The following is a 21,126-nucleotide window of genomic DNA, read 5'->3' on the forward strand; positions in this document are numbered from 1 at the left end:
CGGTCACTAACACAACATCAATGGACAGCTAAACGCGCTTGGAGGAGAGCGCTAAATTGCAGTTCTGTTACGTGAGCTAACACACACCTGCGCTGGCTGGCATTGCACTAAGCGATGGAGGGTGGGGGTGCCCATCCTACCTACCCCAAAAGAATCAATGTCAACTGTGCTCTCTTGGACCCCTGGCCATGGATGGATGTCCATGTAGCATCACTGAGGATCTAACTCAAAATCTCCCAGTGATGGGGCCAACCTTAGACAGTTGAGCCACTCGGGAGCTTGAGTGGGCCTTGGCTTTTGTCTTACTATTCTGACTAACTCTTACGAGGAGCTCCTGCATGTGGCCAGTCAATGGTCAAGTGATGTTCTTTCCGCTTAATGATGGAGTCATTGGTACTTATAGGAACATTTAGGTCGGCAAACAGAGCCTTTGCTCCGCTGCTCAGCTGTCTTGTTGCGAAGACTCCAGAGAGCTTTTCGACTCTATCCATCATGGGACATTTTGTGTGTGACAGCTTTGTCACAAATGATTTCTTTGCTTAAATTCACAGATGGATTCCCCTTTTTCGTAGAGTGAGAGAACTAACTGACCAGCTTGCACTAACCCAGCTGAATGTAGAGAACTAACTAGTGGAATCAGCTGTTTTTTGCCTTTGTCCTTCCACTTTATTGCATGTAACTTTTTAATGGATTGTAAAGTTACAATTTCTTAAGCTGTGTAGCTTTACTAAGTTAACACCAGTGTCTGGTCTAAATGTCATGTGAATAGCTGCATTGGAAGTATGTTTAACCCCTTAACAAGCCATGGGCCAGCCGGCTGGCCCAAGTGTTATTATACACTTCTATAACCTAAGGATAGCTCCATTAGTTTGCCTTGAAGTCCATGTAGCTACTCAATAATACAACCCCATTTCCAAAAAAGTTGGGACACTGTGCGAAATGTAAATAGAAACAAAATTCAATGACGTGCAAATCATTTAAACCCTGTATTTCATTGAAAATCGTACAAAGACAACAATTTTATTGATTTGTGTTTCATCACCTCTTCTTTTAACAACACTCTGTAAGCGTTTTTTGAACTGAGGAGACACTGCTGTAGTTTTGAAAGTGAAATGTTTTCTCATGCTTGTTTGATACAGGATTTCAGCTGCTCAACAGTTCAGGGGGCTCATCTTTCATATTTTTCATTTAATAAAGCACCAAATATTTTCAGTGGTGACTGGTCTGGACTGCAGGCAGACCAGTTTAGCACCCAGACTCTTTTAATATAGAGCAATGCTGTTGTAATACATGCAGAATGTGGTTTGGCATTGTCTTGCTGAAATAATCAAGGCCTTCCCTGAAAAAGACGTCATCTGGGTGGCAGCATATGTTTATATACCATTCAGCATTAATGGTGCCTTCACAGATGTGCATGTCACCCATGCCATGTGCACTAATGCACCCCTAAACCATCATGAATACTGGCTTTTGAACTGTGCATTGATAACAAGCTGAGTGGTCTTTAGCCTGGAGGACACAGTGTCCATGATTTCCAAAAAGAATTTCAAATTTTGATTCGTTGGACCACAGGACACTTTTCCACTTCCCCTCAGTCCATTTTAAATGAGCTCAGGCCCAGAGAAGGTGCTGGCGTTTCTGGATCCTATTTATACACGGTTTCTTCTTTGTGTTTTAGAGTTTTAACTTCCATTTGTGGATGCAGTAATGAACTGTTTTCACAGACAGTGGTTTTCAGCAGTGTTTCTGAACGGCCAGCAAATACTGGTTTTTGTCCTTGTCCCTTGCATACAGAGATTTCTCCAGATTCTCTGACTCTTTTAATGTTATTATGTACCATAGATGATGAAAAGTAGAAGTTCTTTGCTGTTTTATGCTGAGAAACGTTATTCTTGAATTGTTGCACTATTTGATCGTGCAATAAAATAACAGTAAAATAAATAATAATTTTCATGCTTTAATGATTTTTTAAATATTTATTTTCCCCACTGTGTATCAAGTATTTTACAGTGGCGTTCAACGTGACCAATCAGATTTCAGAACCTGAACTATCCATTTTATGGTTTGACGGGTTGTGCCCTTGATTTTGGGCTTGTTGTTTTACGATCAATTGCCAGCTAATGACGGTCAGTCATCGCTCAAAAGTTCTGGCCAAAATTTGCATCCCCATTGGGGACACTGTGAGGCACTGATTATAATTTTGGATGCCTGATGGGCTCTGGGTTTTTCCTAGAACCATATGTACAAGCCAAGAACCATTAAAGAACCTGTATTTTAAGCGTGCAGAAGGCCACGGCCCTGCTTTTCTGCTTTTCTGAGATTAAACTTCTTTGTTAAGTTTCCTTTTCCCTTTTTTTCCCAGTCTAACCTCCCCTGAGACTTCGGTGGAGGTGCTTTTCCTGGAAACAGAAGTGAACGTCATCCATTAGAATGCAGCGGGTGAGCGAGCTAAAGTGGAACATTATGTGCTTGCTGAGATTGGGGGTACAGTTGAAGGTACTACAGACATTACTCACTCCTGTAATCCTTCAGGTTCGTGAAATCCCATTTCAGAAAACACACTCTGGCTCGGTCTCTCTCAGTCTTTCTCTCTCCCTCTCTCTCTCTCACTCTCTCTAATCCACAGCTGATCTGATAGCACCCCTCTCCGCCAAACCATTTCCTCTGAGTGGGCCCATTTTTCCTGCCAGAGATAGGCCCGCCGCAAAAAAAACTAATAATATGGTTTTGCAAGTCGAAGCATCATTACCCTCCTTTCCCTCCTCTCCTCTTCATCTTCCAGCCGACGAAGGAGTTCATATCTCTCCATCTGCGAGCCACTTTTGTGGTCAGCCAGCTCCGGAAAGAAGCTGTTAACCTGCGATGGACTCCTTCAAACTAGCGAGATCCATGTTGCTTTTATATTAGACTGTAATAAGCTACAGCATACAGTTCTAGTCAGCCTCTCCAAACTGCAGCCAATTACTGACCCTCAGAGCAGAACACCCATTCAAACTGCCCCCCACGTGCACTTTTTTAGGTTGCTCTCAAAATCAATACCAGCCTGAGAACTTCCAGTGAAATGAATGGAATATCTGAATGGAATATAAATTTCAACCTTAAGAAATATTCAGCTCTGAGATGCCTAGTGTTGAGGTGGTTACTCAAAAAATAATCCATTACAGATTATTGATCACTTCTTTTAATCTGCATGGGATTCATTTCCATGTTATTTCTTGGAAAAACATCTTATTTTACCTCTGAGTTTCTCTCTAAAACCCATTCAGATCTGGACCAACAAGAGGACATTCATTTTAGTGCCCCATTCAGAGAGAACAAACCAGGCCAAGTGGCTGGAGAGGTGAACAGCAACTATACACCTAAAAAGAAGGTTCTTCAAGGGTTCTTTAGTAAGGGCAATGGTTCTATTAAGGACCTTGAGTTCTATACAAAACCATTTCATGCTTAAATGTTTCTTTGCAAGATGAAATTGTTCTTCAGATTGATGGAGAATATGTTGTATATGGTTCTACATAGAACCTTTTAGAAAATGGTTCTGTATAGCGCCAAAAAGAGTTTTTCTTTACTCTTAAAAAAAGATGGTTCATCAAGGGTTCTTTAGTAAGGTAATGGTTCTATTTAGAACCATGAACACTTAAAGAACAGTTTGTATGCTTAAAGAGCTCAAATGGTTCTTTGAGGGTTCTTTAGTATAGACAATGGTTCTATTTAGAACCATGAGTTCTATATAGAACCATTTCATGCTTAAATAGTTCCTTGAATGGTGAAATGGTTCGTCAGATTGATGAAAAATGTGTTGTATATGGTTCTACCTAGAACCTTTTTGAAAATTGTTCTTTTTAGCACCAAAATGGGTTCTTCTACACTCTTAATAGGAGGGTGCTTCAAGGGTTCTTTAGTAAAGATAATGGTTCTATACAGAACCATGAACATTCAAAGAACCATTTGCATGCTTAAAGGGCTCAAATAGTTCTTTGAAGGTTTTTTAGTAAAGGCAATCATTCCTCTAGAACCATGAACACTTAAAGAACCCTTTGCATGCTTAAAGGGCTCTTTTCATTGTAAAATGGTTCTTCAAATTGATGGAGATTGTGTTGTATATGGTTCTACTTAGAACCTTTTTGAAAATTGTTCTATATGGCACCAAACAGAGTTCTTCTATACTCTTAAAAAAAGATGGTTCTTCAAGGGTTCTTTAGAAAAGGCAATGGATCTATTTAGAACCATGAGTTCTATACAGAACCATTTCATGCTTAAATGGTGCTTTGCATTGTAAAATTATACTTCAGATTGATGGAGAATGTGTTGTATATGGTTCTACATAGAACCTTTTTGAAAATGGTTCTATTTAGGACCAAAATGAGTTCTCCTATACTCTTTAGGTTCTTTAGCAAAGACAATGGTCCTATATACAACCATGAACACTCAAAGAACCATTTGCATTCTCAAAGGGATTGTGAAGTGGTTCTTCATGGAATGTATTATATACTGTTTTATGGTATATATATATATATATATATATATATATATATATATATATATATATATATATAGCTCCAAATAATAGGTTCTTCTATTGTTATTGTATCGTAACATTTCAACAAGGTTCTATATAGAACCACATACAACATCTGTATAGAACTATGTATAACTATATAATCCATATAGAACCATATACAACAATACGCAACACATGGTTCTTTATATGGTTCTATATATTTAGAGAGAATAAACCAAGCCAAGTGATGCACTCTTAAAAATGATGGTCCTCTAAGGGTTCTTTCGTGAAGAAAATGGTTCTGTATTGAACCACGAACACTCAAAAAACACTTTGCATGATTAAAAGGTTATTTGCATCATTAAATGGTTCTTCAGATTCATGGAGAATGCGCTGTAGATGGTTCTGTATAGAACATTTTTAAAAAGGGTTCTATAGCACCAAAAAGGGTTCTTCTATTGTTACGATGTCAAGTCAAGCCTGTAACAATAGAAGAAGCTTTTTTGGTGCTATATAGAACCATTTTCAAATTTTCATGTAATCATGCAAAGGGTTCTTTGAGTCTTCATGGTTCTAAATAGAACCATAGTCTTTACTAACCATTAATGAAATAAAAACAAACTGCAGTTTAGCTCACATGAAATAATAGCAGTAGGAATAGAAGGTCATGCTTGGGTGTGTCAGTCGTCCATCGTTCCGTGGGTATGTGACTGGACGCCCAATAAAGTTACTGCGTGTCCACATCTGTGTTGGTAAGTAGAACAATATTTTTATCACAATTTGAATTTGATGTAGAATTATTTTAAGTCAGAAATTGGAAGTAAAGGTAGAAGGAAAACGTAATTAATTGCGTAGCTCACTAAATAATGAAATACATATTTACATAATTATAACTGAATAGTACAGCAAAACAACAGTGATAACTCTCAGCTTCTAAGGGCAAATAATAATCCTAATCCTGCATCCTGTTGTCAGTGGACAGAGTGATTAACTCATTTCTTTGCTCGCTTTAATCACTGAACTCCTAATTTTTCAACATGTTCTGATTACCACAAGGCCTCAAATTGTACCTCCTCCAATTACTGTACATTCACCAATTACTGTAATAACTATCCACCAATTACTGCACATTATCCACTGAGCCGCACTTCACCTCTTACTGCATTTCATCCAATTGGTGTACGTCCTCCAATTACGTTATTTTGGAAATGGTGAGTCAGACACACAGAGGAGACTCAGCTCTCACAGAGACGGGCCTGGAACGTTTATACAGGAATACAAAGCACCATATGGCATGAATGAATGGTTGTTTTACTGGTTTTGGGGATGGATCTTCATTATAATATGGTATATACAGCTCCACTGATCGTATAGGAGCACTTTGAAGTTCTACAGTTACAGACTGTAGTCCATCTGTTTCTCTGCATACTTTGTTACCCTGTTCTTCAATGGTCAGGACCCCCATGGACCCTCACAGAGCAGGTACTATTTGGGTGGTGGATCATTCTCAGCACTGCAGTAACACTGAGGTGGTGGTGGTGTGTTAGTGTGTGTTGTGTTGGTACGAGTGGATCAGACACAGCAGTGCTGCTGGAGTTTCTAAACACTGTGTCCACTCACTGTCCACTCTATTAGACACTCCTACCTTGTCAGTCCACCTTGTAGATGTAAAGTCAGAGACGATAGCTCATCTGCTGCTGCACAGTTTGTGTTCATTCTCTAGACCTTCATCAGTGGTCACAGGACGCTGCCCACAGGATGCTGTTGGCTGGATATTTTTGGCTGGTGGACTATTCTCAGTCCAGCAGTGACACTGAGGTGTTGAAAAACTCCAGCAGCACTGCTGTGTCTGATCCACTCAGACCAGCACAACACACACTAACACACCACCACCACGTCATTGTTACTGCAGTGCTGGGAATGATCCACCACCCAAATAGTACCTGCTCTGTGAGGGTCCATGGGGGTCCTGACCACTGAAGAACAGGGTAAAAGGGGGCTAACAAAGTAGAGAACAGAGAAACAGATGGACTACAGTCTGTAACTGTAGAACTACAAAGTGCACCTATATAGTAAGTGGAGCTGATAAAATGGACAATGAGTGTAGAACCATAATGTCATGCCTGATCTGTGTATCACAGAAATTTTTAATTGTCTTTTTAAATTAACTGTCTTTAAAATTCAAAAGGTGCCAGTTAGTTACTAACAGCAATCTTAAACTCTTGACCACAGTTTCCCCCATTTCCTGTGCTAATACATCCATTTTCACTTCATAAAAGGCTGATGGTGATAAGCTGAGGAGTTGAGGTTCCAGAAAACACTCCAACATTGCAGCGAAGAGGCGACAGGATTGAGAAACGCTGTATTATTCTACTCTACTGTCACAGCCATCCTCAACAAATAAAGACTGTCACTGTACAGTATAAAGCAGCAGCCACCCATCGCTTGAGTCGATGCTCAATGACGGCTATTATTTTTCTTTTCCATTTCAAATCTTACAGTACAAAGCCAGCTAATCCGGGATGATTTACAGACTGATGGAGCTCACACAATGTGGAGAGTATTTCGGAGAAGGCAGCTGCTAGCAAATTGAAGAGATGGACCGCTGGCACTTCCCAGCTCGAGCTCACCAAAGCTGATTAAGCTGCTGCAGATAAGCTTGTTTGTATTGAATATTTAAAACATGATGGAGTTTGTCGCTCTCTCGAACGACGAGCGCCTGGCCGAGCGGCAGATCCACTCCAATCTCATTCTTGCGATGTCATGTGAGTGTGACAGACGTGCTCACCGTGGATTAGCTGTGGCATTTGTAGCTCCTTCTGTAGGCCCTGTATTAGTTTAAGGGTGCTTTTACAGCTGTGAGGTCTAAAAACTCACCATAGACTCAGTTTTAATGAAAAAGAAGCAGACAAAACAATTTGTTTTTCTCTAGAATTTCTTAAAGATAATTGGAATCAATTCTCCCTCGATATATTGGTCCTATTTCTCTATATATAGTCAGATTTATGAAGTGCTTTGTGGTCAGAAACATGCCGAATTTGCCAGCCAAGCCTATTTGGCAAATGTTACGTTAATGCAGATAGGTAGGCTGATCTAGTTTGGTATCTTCAACTTGTATTTATGTTAGCTACTTTAGCTACCTGATCGGCTTTGTTGTACGTTAGCTAGTTAGCTAGCTTGATCTGTTTTTCATACACATTAGCTAGTTAGCTAGCCTGTCAGAGGGCTGTTCGATTCCAGGAATGTTGTAGTCAAGTCCTATTCCGACTTCAACAATTCGAGAGTGTACCTAGGTTCCCATGGTCCTGTTCTCTCAATGTTCTAACTTCCCAGGGTTCTATGTTGAGTTCTTTATATGATACATCCTTAAACAAATATGGGACATTATGAGAACCTATGAAAGGGTTCCCAAGGTCAAGTTGATGGGTCATCAAAAGCCATACAGGGAACAATGAGGAGGAGATTTTTCAATAGGAATGCACTTCGCAGTGCTGAAATGCAAGGCAGATATTATTTTGCAATATATTAATATTATGAAGTTCTAATCAAATTATGACTAAAAACATTTAAATGACATTTATCAGTAAACAGGCCCCCAGTCTTGTTCACTGAAATGCTCAGTCAGATTGTGTGTTTGTGAGTTCAGACCATGCCTTCAACATGGTGGTGGTAGTATGAGGGAAGACTGATTGAGGGAGGGGGAGAACTCTGAGAACTCGGGCTGGAGTTCTGGGCAGCTTCTGCCTGAAGGCTGTACCACCCCTCAAAGCTGTAATAGGACTAATGTAGAACTGAGGAACAGGGAGGAGATGGGGTGGCGGTGAGGATTGAGAACACTTCGTCATGGGAATGGAGGGAATATAATTGAAGTAGTGTACAGGTATTCCCCATGGAAATTTCAATGGAGAAGCATAGGACCCTGGGAATATAGGGCTGTTTCCTTGAAATTTCACACAATAAACTTAATTAAAAAACCAAGACATAAGGAAGAACATTTGGCAGATACAAAGCATACAGTATGATGCATATAATACACATTATGATTGATGGTATAAATGATGAGAGATCTATTAACTCAGTATACTTCCATCAGTGGTTCCTCAGTTCCTCATTTGTATGTGTGGGTTACTTTGTGGAATTGAGTCCAAAGGTTTGGAGTTCACTCCTGATTTCTACATGCTTGGAATACTTGGAAACCAGAAAAATGAGCTAGCTAAGTATTTGGTAAATGCACTGCTAATGTGAGTTATTTAATTAGCTGAGCTAGATTTATTTTGGTGTTTTCCTAAAATTTTCTTTAACAGTAAAATTAACATAAAGCAACCAATGAGTACAGATATAAACTCTTTATAAACGCTATATAAATATCTATAGACTAATTGTTACTACTGAAAGTAAACTACATTGAAAAAAGTTAAGAATTGCTGACCACTGGCTGCTGAGATTTTTCTTTCCTTCATCATAATGAAAGGGTAACAAGTCAGAGGAAGCAGAATTGTTCCTGAAGTCGCCACTGTGTCACTATTTATGAACAGAAGGGATGTTTGTGTGTAACTTTTAAGTCTATAACACTAATTCTGACAGAACATGATGAAAGCAGTAGTTTAGGAATATTGAAGAAGTTCCTCTCGGAACAATGGAGACAGTTCAGGAACTAAAAATGCAAGCAGTGCAGGACTGAAAAGGTCAAAATGATTACTGGAACTGTATAAATATATAAATATACTGGCGCAGTGTCTACAAATACGTTTAATCCGTCTTTCAGACATGCCATTTTGCTTCACTTCAGGAACAGCTAACAGCAGCTTCGCTGCCCTCAGCAGTGAATCAATGAGGTCTAATCGTCCTCCCATGTGTCCAGAGTTTGATTGTCGAGGATTCAAATAGTGAGGAAGTCAAGAAGAAAATCCAACCAACCTGTCCAGACTGTCCTCAAAGTGCATGGTCAGCAAAACCTGCTTCAGGAACACTGTCCTTTATGACTACACACACAGTATATCACTGTTCAAGCCAAAGTGGTTACAGCACCCCAGGGTCGCTATTTTCAGAATGGCACACTGCAGTGACTCAAATAAGAAATGAATGTGGCATTTGGTCAAAAGTGAAACGTGCTATAAATTGGTGAAATAAAATTATAATCATTTAATTCTGTCTGATGAAATATAGAGTAGGAATAAGTCAGAATTTACAAATTGTAATGAAAGTTTAAAAACTTAATAGTAAATTCGAATTTTTGATAATAGATTAGCTTGTCTATAACATTACACATTATCATATTTTAGAAGTAGGAGACTTCTGAACTGTATACACCAGAGGGCAGTCTAGAATCGGAATCTTATGTTTTGATTAGAGGTTTAGTCCAAAGGAGGAAACACAGAAGGACTACTGTAGCCATCTAAAGCACAACAAGTGAGAAGCAGAAATGGCAGTTAAGGGGAACTGTGGAAGTCAAGGTAAGATCTCGAAGACCATGAGAACTCTCAGATAGAACTGCTCACATCCTGGCCAGAAAGGCAAAGCAAAACCCCTTATAACAACAAAGAACCTGCAGGATGGTTTTAGCAGTGGTGGTGCATTCTACTGCACTGTGTTGCCTGAATAAACATGATCTTCATGGAAGAGTCATCCATGACTCCATCACATAAGTCAACAATTGAAGCAGGCAAAACAACATCTAGATAAACCAGAGACGTACTGTGGAGTGAATAAGCATGGAACTCCTTCGCCACAATCAAAGGAGCAGTATATGATGAAAAGAACACCTTGCCAACTGTTAAGCATGAGGGTTGAGCTATTATGCTTTGAAGTTCTGTGACAACCAGTGGCACAGCCAACATTGTATGAGTAGGTAGAAGAATAAATATCAACAAATTCTGGATGGAAACACAGTCAGTCCAGAAACTGAAGCTGCAAACAGACTGGCTTCTACAACAGGACAATGATCCCAAACACCCCTCAAAATCCACAATGAACTGCTTCAAGAAACTCAAGCTGAAACTTCACCCTCACAGTCACCAGACTTGAACATCATTGAAAATCTATGAGTAGATATTGCTGTGTACAAAAGACAGCCCAAACATACTGGGGAAGTAGCAGCGTTCTGCAAAGAAGAGTGGGTAAATTCCTCAAACAAGAATCGAAGGACTCCTAGCTGCCCACAGAAAACATTTGCAAGCTGTGATATCTGCCCAAGAAGATGTTAAGTACTGACTTAGTATGATGTCCAAACCTTTGCAAATGCCACAATTACACTTTTAATGTTTTCTATTTATTAAATTAGGTTGTTTTTACTTCTTTTCACTTAAAAAAAAAACAAACAAACTGGTTTACAATCCTAAATCAAAAAAATATAATGCAAAAAAAGACATTTTAAAATAACCCACACACTAAACTTTCAAATACCAATTCCACTGGGAAAAAAAATCCTACATTTTAGTCATTTAAATTAGTTTGATTTTGTAATGTAAAACCAGTACAAATCGAAAAAGTATCCTGAATGGCAGATTGGCTAGTTTTTATATTCTTACTGCACTGGTGCACTATGGTGGGGTTCCTTGTATTTCAGAATCTAGATCCAGCACATTGTTTTCTTAGATTTATAAAATACAGATGCTGTTTTATGATTTATACATTATATTTTAACCTTAATGAGACATAGTAGTAAACGGGATGCAATGAATCAGCCACCCAGCTTTAAACTCAATGCTAAAACATTGAAGCACTCACGTCACTGCTTGTGTAAAAGTTTACAGGTGACACATGAAGGCCAGCGGGACCGGTAATGACCTCTGCTGACATACAGCACACTGTTTACAAGAACGGCAGCTTTATTAGCTCCCGGATGGCCACAGGCATCTAATTTATTGTCATTTCGCAGTTATAGGAGCTGATCGGGAGTTGATTTATTCGTACCGCTCGTCTAGCAAAGCATGCAAGAACAGAATGTCGGCAGAATCCTTTTAATTACATCTGATTAATCTGTGTATGTGAGAGACCCTGGCAGCCAAAGCTACGTTCACCAAACGCAGAGCCATTATAAAGGACGGATTTATAGCACAGAGCTCGGCCCCATTAAAAAAGTGGGAGGAAATATGGGAGAAATCTGTGAGCAAGATTTTAATTCCCTGCCCGGCAGCTGAAACCTCAGTAGAGTGCTCCAGTATGAAACAATCACTGTGAGATAATGAATCCAGTGGGAATGGCTAGTTATAGCAAGTTCAGCTTAAACCAAATACTTTTTTTTTTTTGGAATCTTCCAAACTTTGACACAGAGCTATTCAGTGCTGGTCATGGGTATGTGGTCACCATCCTGCCCTCAGTGCTGTCCTTTTTTTACTAGAAATGAGAGTGCTTATGAACCCTCTGGGGCCTGAGGGCATTTTCTCAATTTTTGCATATCTTCATATTTCCTTAAATTCTCCTTTAAAGGCTCTTGCATAAAACATGGCACCCATTTGTTTCATGTCACAATACTCCAGTATCTTTTTCACTGCTTTTCAAAAGTGCCGCGGCAACTTCAGCAGCTGTAAACTCTCTGCACGCCATTTCACATGTGTCTCCGATGTGGACTGAATGAAGAAAGAAGGGTTTCCGGCGTGATGGTCAGTCCTCAGTGATTTCCTCAGTGTCCATTGGTCAGTTTCTCACAAAGTGTAGACAGACACACGAATCCACCAATTACACATGGTGAGAGGCAGATGACGTGTATCTCAGCCCCTCTTCATAGGCTCATAACTCCGGATGTGAGTCTCGTATGATCTCATGATAAGGTGGAATAGAAAGGGCGACTCTGCAGATTCAGGAAGTGTTTGAACTGTGTTTCTGTGCTGTATTATTGCAAAGATAGAGAAACATATAAAGAAGCATTGAATTTGACACATGGGCGAGTGTGTGGACCCCAGGGTGTCAAAGTATTGTCATAACAAAAAAATTATAACTCTAATATTCACCTTATTCAGCTCCGCCCATGTAAAGAAAGTGCCTCTGTTTATGCTGTAAATGTCCTGTTTTACGCTGACCTCTATTAGAAAACAGTGAGAGTTTCTCAATACCAAAAATGACAACAACAAGCTTGCGTTCTTGGGAGGTACCTTCTGTTACCTTGCAAGAACTAACTAAGCATAATGTTTCTGGAAAAAGGAGCTCATAAGAACACGAGAACAGAGAACGCATGTATAAGAGTGCTGTACATGCTACTGAGCATCACTCTGAGCTCAGCACTAACATTAGAAGCCTAAAAGCTCTGAATATTAAGGAACAAAAAACACTTTTGTACAAAACAAATGGGTAAACTGAATCTGATGTGGCTGCTTATGGTCTAATGGGTTGTTTTCACTGCTATAATAAAGCCAAAGTTTGTTATTCCGCTGATATGGCCACTTCATCAGCCACAACAGCTGCAACAATTTTTGTTTAAATGTTTATGAGCCAACAGCATGAAAAGCTCTGATTAAAAGCCTATTTTTTTGGCACATTTATATAACTAATAAATACGGGACACAACTGGAAATGGAATGAGAGACGGTTCTGTGGCCATCACTGTAGAAACTCTTCACCTAGGAAAAGCACCAGAGCTGATGTAGAGGAGAACCAGGCTGAGGAGAAAGTGGTCTTCAGCCGTGGCTGTTCAGCAGTACGATTACTCAGGCATCATCTAAGCCACTTCTCTTCCTGGGTAGCGGGGGGTTCTGGAGCCTATCCCAGCGCTCATTGGGCAGAAGGCAGGAAACACCCTGGACAGGACACCAGTCCATCACAGGACAAACACACAGATTCACACCTAAGGCAATTTAGTATCTCCAACTCGCACACGGACACAGGGAGGACATGCAAACTCCATGCAGAAAGGACACTGATCGCCCATTACTTGAAGACCACTTTACACTACTCCAGCCAACACTTGGCATTGCGCATAGTGATCTTAGGCTTAGGCAGCTGTTCGGAGCAAAGTTCTTGTGCTAATGTTGCTCCCAGAGCCAATTTGGTGTGGCTGAAACATCTGAACTTACAGTTAGAAGGAATGTCCACATATCTAGGGCCTTATATTGTTTGTATCATGGTCTTGTCAATAGTGGTCTAAGCAGAGTCAAAGACAAATCGCATAGCATCTTGCTTCTTATGTAGAGATAGACATAATGAGCCATAAGGAGTCAAACCCAGGCCCTTATAGCTGTGAGGCGACAGCGCTACCCACTCTGCCACAGTACAATTAGCATGTGCAAAACCCTGTCTAGGGTCAGGCCTTAAGAAGGAAAAAAACAATGAATGTGTATGATAAAAACAACAACGTGGGTTTAGTAACATGAGTCATGGTTTATATAATGTTGGAAATGTATTAAATGTAACATTCAGGAACCGACTGATTATCCCTCCTCCACCAAACTTTACTGTTGGCACTACGTATTCCAGTAGGTAACATTCTCCTGGCATCCACCAACCATCCACTCCAGTCAACTCTTGGCACTGCTCATAGGCTTGTGTGTAGCTGCTTGGCCATTTCATGAAGCTCCTGATGCAAAGTTCTTGTGCTGATGTTGCTTGAGATAGAAGCTTTCCAGCATATTAGGCTGTTGGATTATCAGGACGTCACTGTTTCAACAGTGAATTTCATGCCTGGAACTTCTGAAACAGAAGGTTGTACTTCTGTTTTCTCATAGCTAATTACTGTAACGTGATAGAACCAGCCAGACACTCGCAGTAAAAAAACAAGAAATGAGACTTTACTTGTAAAGGGTTTGACAAGAATTGTATTCGGTGAACAAATGTAGGTCAAGTCCAAAAAAGACAAAATACAGAAAAGGATAGACATAACAAAGATGGCATCAGGCAACCAAATCCAAAAAAGGAGAAAGGCAAAAAGGCAAAGTCAGAAAATCAAGAAACGCAGTCGGGACACAATAAGACAGAGTAATGCACAGGAAACGCTAAATAAACGAAACTAAGGCTAGTCACATGACACACTGGTTGGAGTTAAATAACCTTAGCCCCCTCAGAACCCCCTGCTCCCTGAATCCCTGCACAAAGTAAGGCCGGATATTTGTCTGTACTAAAACTGTTCATGTTTGTAGACAACACCATGTCATACAGTGTCAGAAACCACAAGGTAGTCTATTAGAGACTGCCTAACAACTCAACAGTTTGAGGCAACTGTGATTAAACCATGAACCAACAGGGATGTTAGACTTACAAACTGAAAATATGTGGACGCTGAATCGAACTGTGTTGTCTTTATGTAACTGGTTTATATAAAATGGACAAAAAGTACATTTCAGTGAATGAAAACTGTTTATTGTTTAGAGAATCTAATTCCAGTGAAATTCCAAACAAATTTCACTGAAATGTTTCAATGCTGTTCCATCCATTTGCACTGAGGTAACGAAGTCTGTGCATACTGACTCACTTCGATTGAATGGAAATGTGTGGCATAATTGAAGTTCATACAACAGTTTAATTTTCTGAGTGCTGTTAGCACTGTGATAATTACCGCTGTACAAGCTTCCATCACTTGTTAGCTACATTAGCCTCATAGCTCCAGTGCAAAATTAAAGAATCAAACTTCAGACAGCAAATCTGCCTTGGCTGATGAACAACACTGTGGCTAAGAGGGGCATAAATAAGATTTATAGCCAAACTATCCCTTTAACACCTACAGCCTCAGTGAAATGTTCAGCAAGCCAGTACACTTTATGAATTATGCATGTTCTTGTCTGTTGAATGGATTTTTTCCCCCTCACCTGGGTTGCTATCCTGGTAAAGGTGCACGATCCCTGCAATTACACCATGTGTATTCTAATGGAGTCACTGTTGATAAGAAGGAGAGGGCACGGACACGGCTGCGGTCAGATCCGCACTGACAGGAAGCCTGAAGGGGGATGAATATTTCACGCAGCCCACTGAGCGACGGACCACCAGCTGAGCTGCCCAACAGCTGTCAGAGACGAGCAAGAGTGGGGGCACAGTGAAGGGAGGGGTTTAAAAAGGGATCCTGGGAAGATTTTGATGAAGTCCCTGACACAGATCAGCAGCTTCGTTTGAACCGAAATGAATTTCTGAGATGCGTATAAATCAATAAGTGACAAACAGTGTATGACACACTTGATTACAGTAGTAAGAAGTACAGTATTGTCAATATACACTGCTCCCCTCCCTGTTTCTACACTCACAGTCCATTTTATCAGCTCCACTGAGAGTATAGGAGCACTTTGGTTACCCCTTTAGAATAAGACAGCCCTTATAAAGTGTTAATGAATGATTTAATATTAGTTTATTAATGGTTGTTAGTAAGTCATAACAAAATAGATCATAACATTAAAACCACCTCGCTCTTTCTGCACTGAGAGTCCATTTGATTAGCTCCGCTTAGCATATAGGAGCACTTTGGGTACCACTTTAAAATAAGACTACCCTTATAAAGTGCTCATGAATGGCTTAAACTTAGTTTATAAATTGTTATTGGTAGGTCGTAACATAACAGATCATAACATTAAAACCACCTCCTTATATCTACACTCATTGTCGATTTTATCAGCTCCACTAATAGAGGAGCACTTTGGGTACCACTTTTGAATAAGAGAGCCTTTATAAAGGGTTAATGAATGGTTTAAAATTAGTTTATTAATGGTTAGTAGTAGGTAATAACATAACAGATCATAACATTAAACCACCTCGCTGTTTCTACACTCAGTGTCCATTGTATCAGCTCCACTTAACATATAGGAGTATGTGGGTACCACTTTAGAATAAGACTACCCTTATAAAGCCTTTATGAATAGTTTAAAATGAGTTTATTAATGGCTATTTGTTGGGTAATAAATAATTAATAAGCAGTTATAACACATTAATAAAAAGGTGAACTGTTATATCTGATAAATATGAATATGTGATGTAGCTGGCAGTTTAATGGTGACTGATGGAGACAAAGAAAGATCAGTAAACATCAAAACATGAGGTTTAACAGTATAAATGAATGTGGGTTCACTATTAGGCAAACGACATGTCAGTATTGGCTTTTTTATTTTTTGACCTGTTGGTTGCCTAATTATGAACCCACATTCAGTGACGATAGCTCATCTGCTGCTGCACAGTTTGTATTGGTCATCCTCTAGTCCTTCATCAGTGGTCACAGGACGCTGCCCACAGGACGCTGTTGGCTGGATATTTTTGGTTCTCAGTCCAGCAGCGACACTGAGGTGTTTAAAAACTCCAGCAGCACTGCTGTGTCTGATCCACTTGTACCAGCACAACACACACTAACAAAACACGTCAGTGTCATTGGTCTACCAAGGCTTCCAGGTCCCATTTTCTCCAGTTTTGGAAACTTTGAAAACTGCCTTTCTCTTTCCTTATGCAAGTAGATTATTTTATTATATATTATATATATATATATCCTCAGAAATATTACTGGAAAATAAATAAATAAAGGGAGGTCTCTGAATTTTGTACAGTACTGTACCTTATAGATCCACTTTGTAAGTGTACAGTTACAGACTGTAGTCCATCTGTTGCTGCACAGTTCATCAGCCGCCCTCTGTTTCTGACCACAGGACCACTGTTGTCCAGATATTTCGGAGGCGTTGCTGCTTTCTTTCCACATTTGTCCCTTATTGTCTTTGCAGGGTTGAGATTGGGTTTCTGAGACAACAGTTACCATTTATAACAGGATGGGAATGCTGTCACATGGAATTTCTGAACAACAAACCGGAGAAAACCCTGAAGCACCTGCTTTCTACACTTACAGTACATATGAATCAGAAATCATAACGCATTTTTCTTCTGTACCTTGACGCATCTTCACTCAATAGGTGGGGGTGGTGGGAGGTGGAGGTGAAACATGATGTTATGGGTTATTATCTTCTTTCCCCACCTGCCGATGCACTGAGATGTCATCAAAAATGAGAATCAGTAAAATCTGACATTTTGGGGCAAAAGTCATTGAATTTTGTTGGAGGATTACAGAAAAACAAGAATGTTGTCTTTTAAATGGCATGATTTGATGAATTGTGCTTAATATGACCACAGACATGAACTAACAAGGTGAAAAAGGACTGTTCAGGTTGATCCCAATCAGTCAACCCAATAATAATGAGGTAAAAAAAGTGTCTATTTCTGACATTTAATCTATTTGTCGCCTTTAATAATGTAATTTATCAGTCCTGTTTGCACATTTATCTTCATATATAACCAACACAATCTAACAATGCCAAAAATAATTGATTTATTAATAGAAACAAGTGATTAATATTCCTTTCACATAGCAATCACAGTGCCTCCAACAGTATAGCCAGCATGGAGCTTCTTTTATGCAGTGATAGGAAACATGTTAGCACAGAGAAAGCTCCAATTCCACATGCTGATCCATTTTACTATCATCAGCATGGATGTTCACAAATTACTCTGAGGGCTAGTGGAGAACCACATTAACCTAGGCCTTCACTTTGGGCCATAAATGTGAAATTCAGTCAAAACATTCCCTTTCTTTTCTTTAAAGCTTGTTTAGCTTGCATGTTAAGAGGCCAGTCACTGCTGTTTTCCATTCATAACAACTTACTGAAACCTGATTACACTACAGCTCGTATTCAGTGACATATCTAGAACTTCCACAAGGCCTAGAGTGATGTTTTCCCTCAGAAAATTGGTCCCACATATTGTAAATCAGAACATGGTTGATCCCTCTGTTACTTCCTAATTATGCTGGTAGTCAATTTAATATGTGAGGCCTTCAGTTCAGCTCCTGAAGTCCTAACCAATGGGAGAGCTCGCTTGGCTTTATCTGCTTAGACACCACAGAGAAAAAAATCTGATCGCCTCATTTTCCTTTCAGCTTTTTAAGATTTTAACCCTTTCGTTTCCAACCAAAAGTGATTAACTAAAAATTACAGACATATATTTTTTTAGTTCCCGGAAATCATTAGGCGGGTTCCCCACTAGTGGGGGCAGATTTTAATGAGCTACAAACAAAGACAAACTTTGAAATGCTTTATGAATGGAGTACATCATCTAAAACGTATTACAGGTTGTAGGCAACTGCCCTTTGGCTTCTATTCTAAGTGTGCTTTGAGTCTGTTTTTATGTTTGCTAACTATAGGAAAATACATTGCATGCATGTTATTGTCAATCAGCCATATGATACAGACATGGCAGCTGGACATTAGGTTAAAAAGCACTGGACTGTTCCTTCTAGCTGTTTTTTTTTTAACACCTGACCCTCTTTACACTTTAAAAACACATTATTAAAGTTGACACTTTTTAGGGTGTAAGATGGTCCCATACTGGCCTTTTCCCACCATTTCAAGTACAGTCACTGCCATTTTCACTCCTGAGTTATAATCTTAGTTTTAGATTGAAGAAAGCGGTCCAGTTTAGCCCCCTGGAGCTCCTCTCGGGTCCGGCTGGGTCAGCCACTCTCTAATGAGACCCCTTCAGCCTGCAAAACAAGTGCAAATGGAAACCTTCACTCACTGCAGGCACTCTGGCAAGGACGAGACACTCCAATCTTAACAAGCCTGCAAAACGCACCAGCTCAAAGACAGCTTTTACTGTCCGTATCATTACCCTGCGTCCCGGAGCCAAGTTTTTGGCCCAGCAGTATTTTTAGAATTTGTTAGCGTAATTGAAAATACCATATCAATGTCGTTTTGCCAACACTTTCTGACCTTGGAAGACAAAAACATGTTGTAAAGACTGCTGTTAGTCATCGATGGAGGCTCCATTTCTTATAGATACCTTCAATTAGTTTCCCATTTGCCTCCAAATGCTTTACGTTAGGCTGTTGTCGCAGCAGTTTTAGGGGCGATTAGGCCTGGATGTTTCAGGCTGTTAGCATTTCCCTTCACTCTGACAGCTCAGTTAACCTGTCTCTTCAGCCTGATTCACTGTCTCACTGCCAAAAATAGAGGCACATTATATACATACGTATATAGCTCACAGTGTATAAGCTCTCCAATGCTTAGAGGTGCATAGTTCCTTGTGAGAGTTCAGTGAATTACTTTAGCACTCGCAGTCAGGGTCATTAGGTGTTCATGGGGAACAAATTCAATTGCACATCCTGTTTACATGCTTTCAAAGCTTTCGTGCTGTGCCTGCCATCAAACACAAGTTAAAACAAATTGGTGAGATGAGAGTGAACAGCACCTGACTCTCACACAGAGTGAACACAAGCTTCACAAGTAGAGTTTAATCAGTTAGGTTTAATGAAATGGCTAGAATGAGCATCACTTGGCTATACATATTGTAGTTGAAATTAAATGATGAATTTGAGCTCAAAGTGCAGACTTACAGCTTTAATTTGAGGATATTTGTAATCCCGTTTCCAAAACAGTTGGGATGCTGTGCAAAATGTAAATAAAAACAAAATGCCGTGATGTGCAAATCATTTAAACCCTATATTTTAATTTTAAAGTACAAGGACAACATATCAAATGAAACGGTTAAATGGTTTTTGAAATATATATGCCCATTTTGAATTTGATGCCAGCAACATGTTTCAAAAAAGTTGGGGTGGGGGCATGTTTACCACTGTGTTGCATCACCTCTTCTTTTAGCAACAGTCTGTAAGCATTTGAGTTAGCATTTGGGAAAGTAACATGCTTTCCCACTGTTGCTTGATAAAGGATTTTAGCTGCTCAAAAGTTGAGGGGTCTTTTTTGTCGTATTTTTTGCTTTATAATGCGGCAAATGTTTTCAATAAGAAGAAATCCGGGTCCAAACTCCCATGAGCGTCACCAGTGGCGACAGTGGCGAGGAAAAACTCCCTAAGAGCTGGAGGAACAAACCTTGAGAGGAACCAAGACTCAGAAGGGGAGCCCATCCTCCTCTGGTCGACACCGGTTAGCAAAACATTGTTAGTATAAGGTATTGTAGTAAACAATGGGGAAAACAGGTGGAGCAATGGTTAATGGTTAGTTTAGTTTAAGCATCTGCTGCTGGACTCTTTAATTACAGAGCTATGCTGTTTTAATATGTACAGAATGTGGTTTGGCATTGTGTTGCTGAAATAAGCAAGGCCTTCACTGAAGAAGACGTCGTCTGGATGGCAGCATGTGTTGCTCCAAAACCTGTATATATCGTTCAGCTTTAATGGTGCCACAGATGTGCAAGTCACCCATGCCATTTGCACTAATGCAGCCCTATACCATCACAGATGCAGGCATTTGAACTGTGCACTGATAACAAGCTGGATATTCCCTTTTCTCTTTAGCCCAGAGGTCACAGCATCCATGATTTCACATTTTTATTTCCTGGACCACAGCACACTTTTCCACTTCTCCTCAGTCCATCTTAAATGTGCTCAGGCCCAGAGAAGTCAGCGGTGTTTCTGGATCCTGTTTGTATAAGGTTTTTTCTTTTCATGGTAGAGTTTTAACTTGCATTTGTGGGTGCAGTGATGAACTGTGTTCACAGACAGTGGTTTTCAGAGGTGTTTCTGAGTCCATGCAGTTATTCCACTTCAGAATCATGTCTGTTTTTAATGCAGTGCCGCCTGAGGGCCCGAAGTTCATGGCCAGCCAGTATTGGTTTTCAGACTTGTCCCTTGCATACAGAGATTTCTCTGGATTCTCTGAATCTTTTAATGATATTATGAAACATGCTAGTGAGTCTAGTTTAATTATTGGCTAATTATGCTAGCATGT

Source organism: Colossoma macropomum, unplaced genomic scaffold, assembly GCF_904425465.1.
Source record: "Colossoma macropomum unplaced genomic scaffold, Colossoma_macropomum, whole genome shotgun sequence".
In the NCBI taxonomy this organism is placed as follows: Eukaryota; Metazoa; Chordata; class Actinopteri; order Characiformes; family Serrasalmidae; genus Colossoma; species Colossoma macropomum.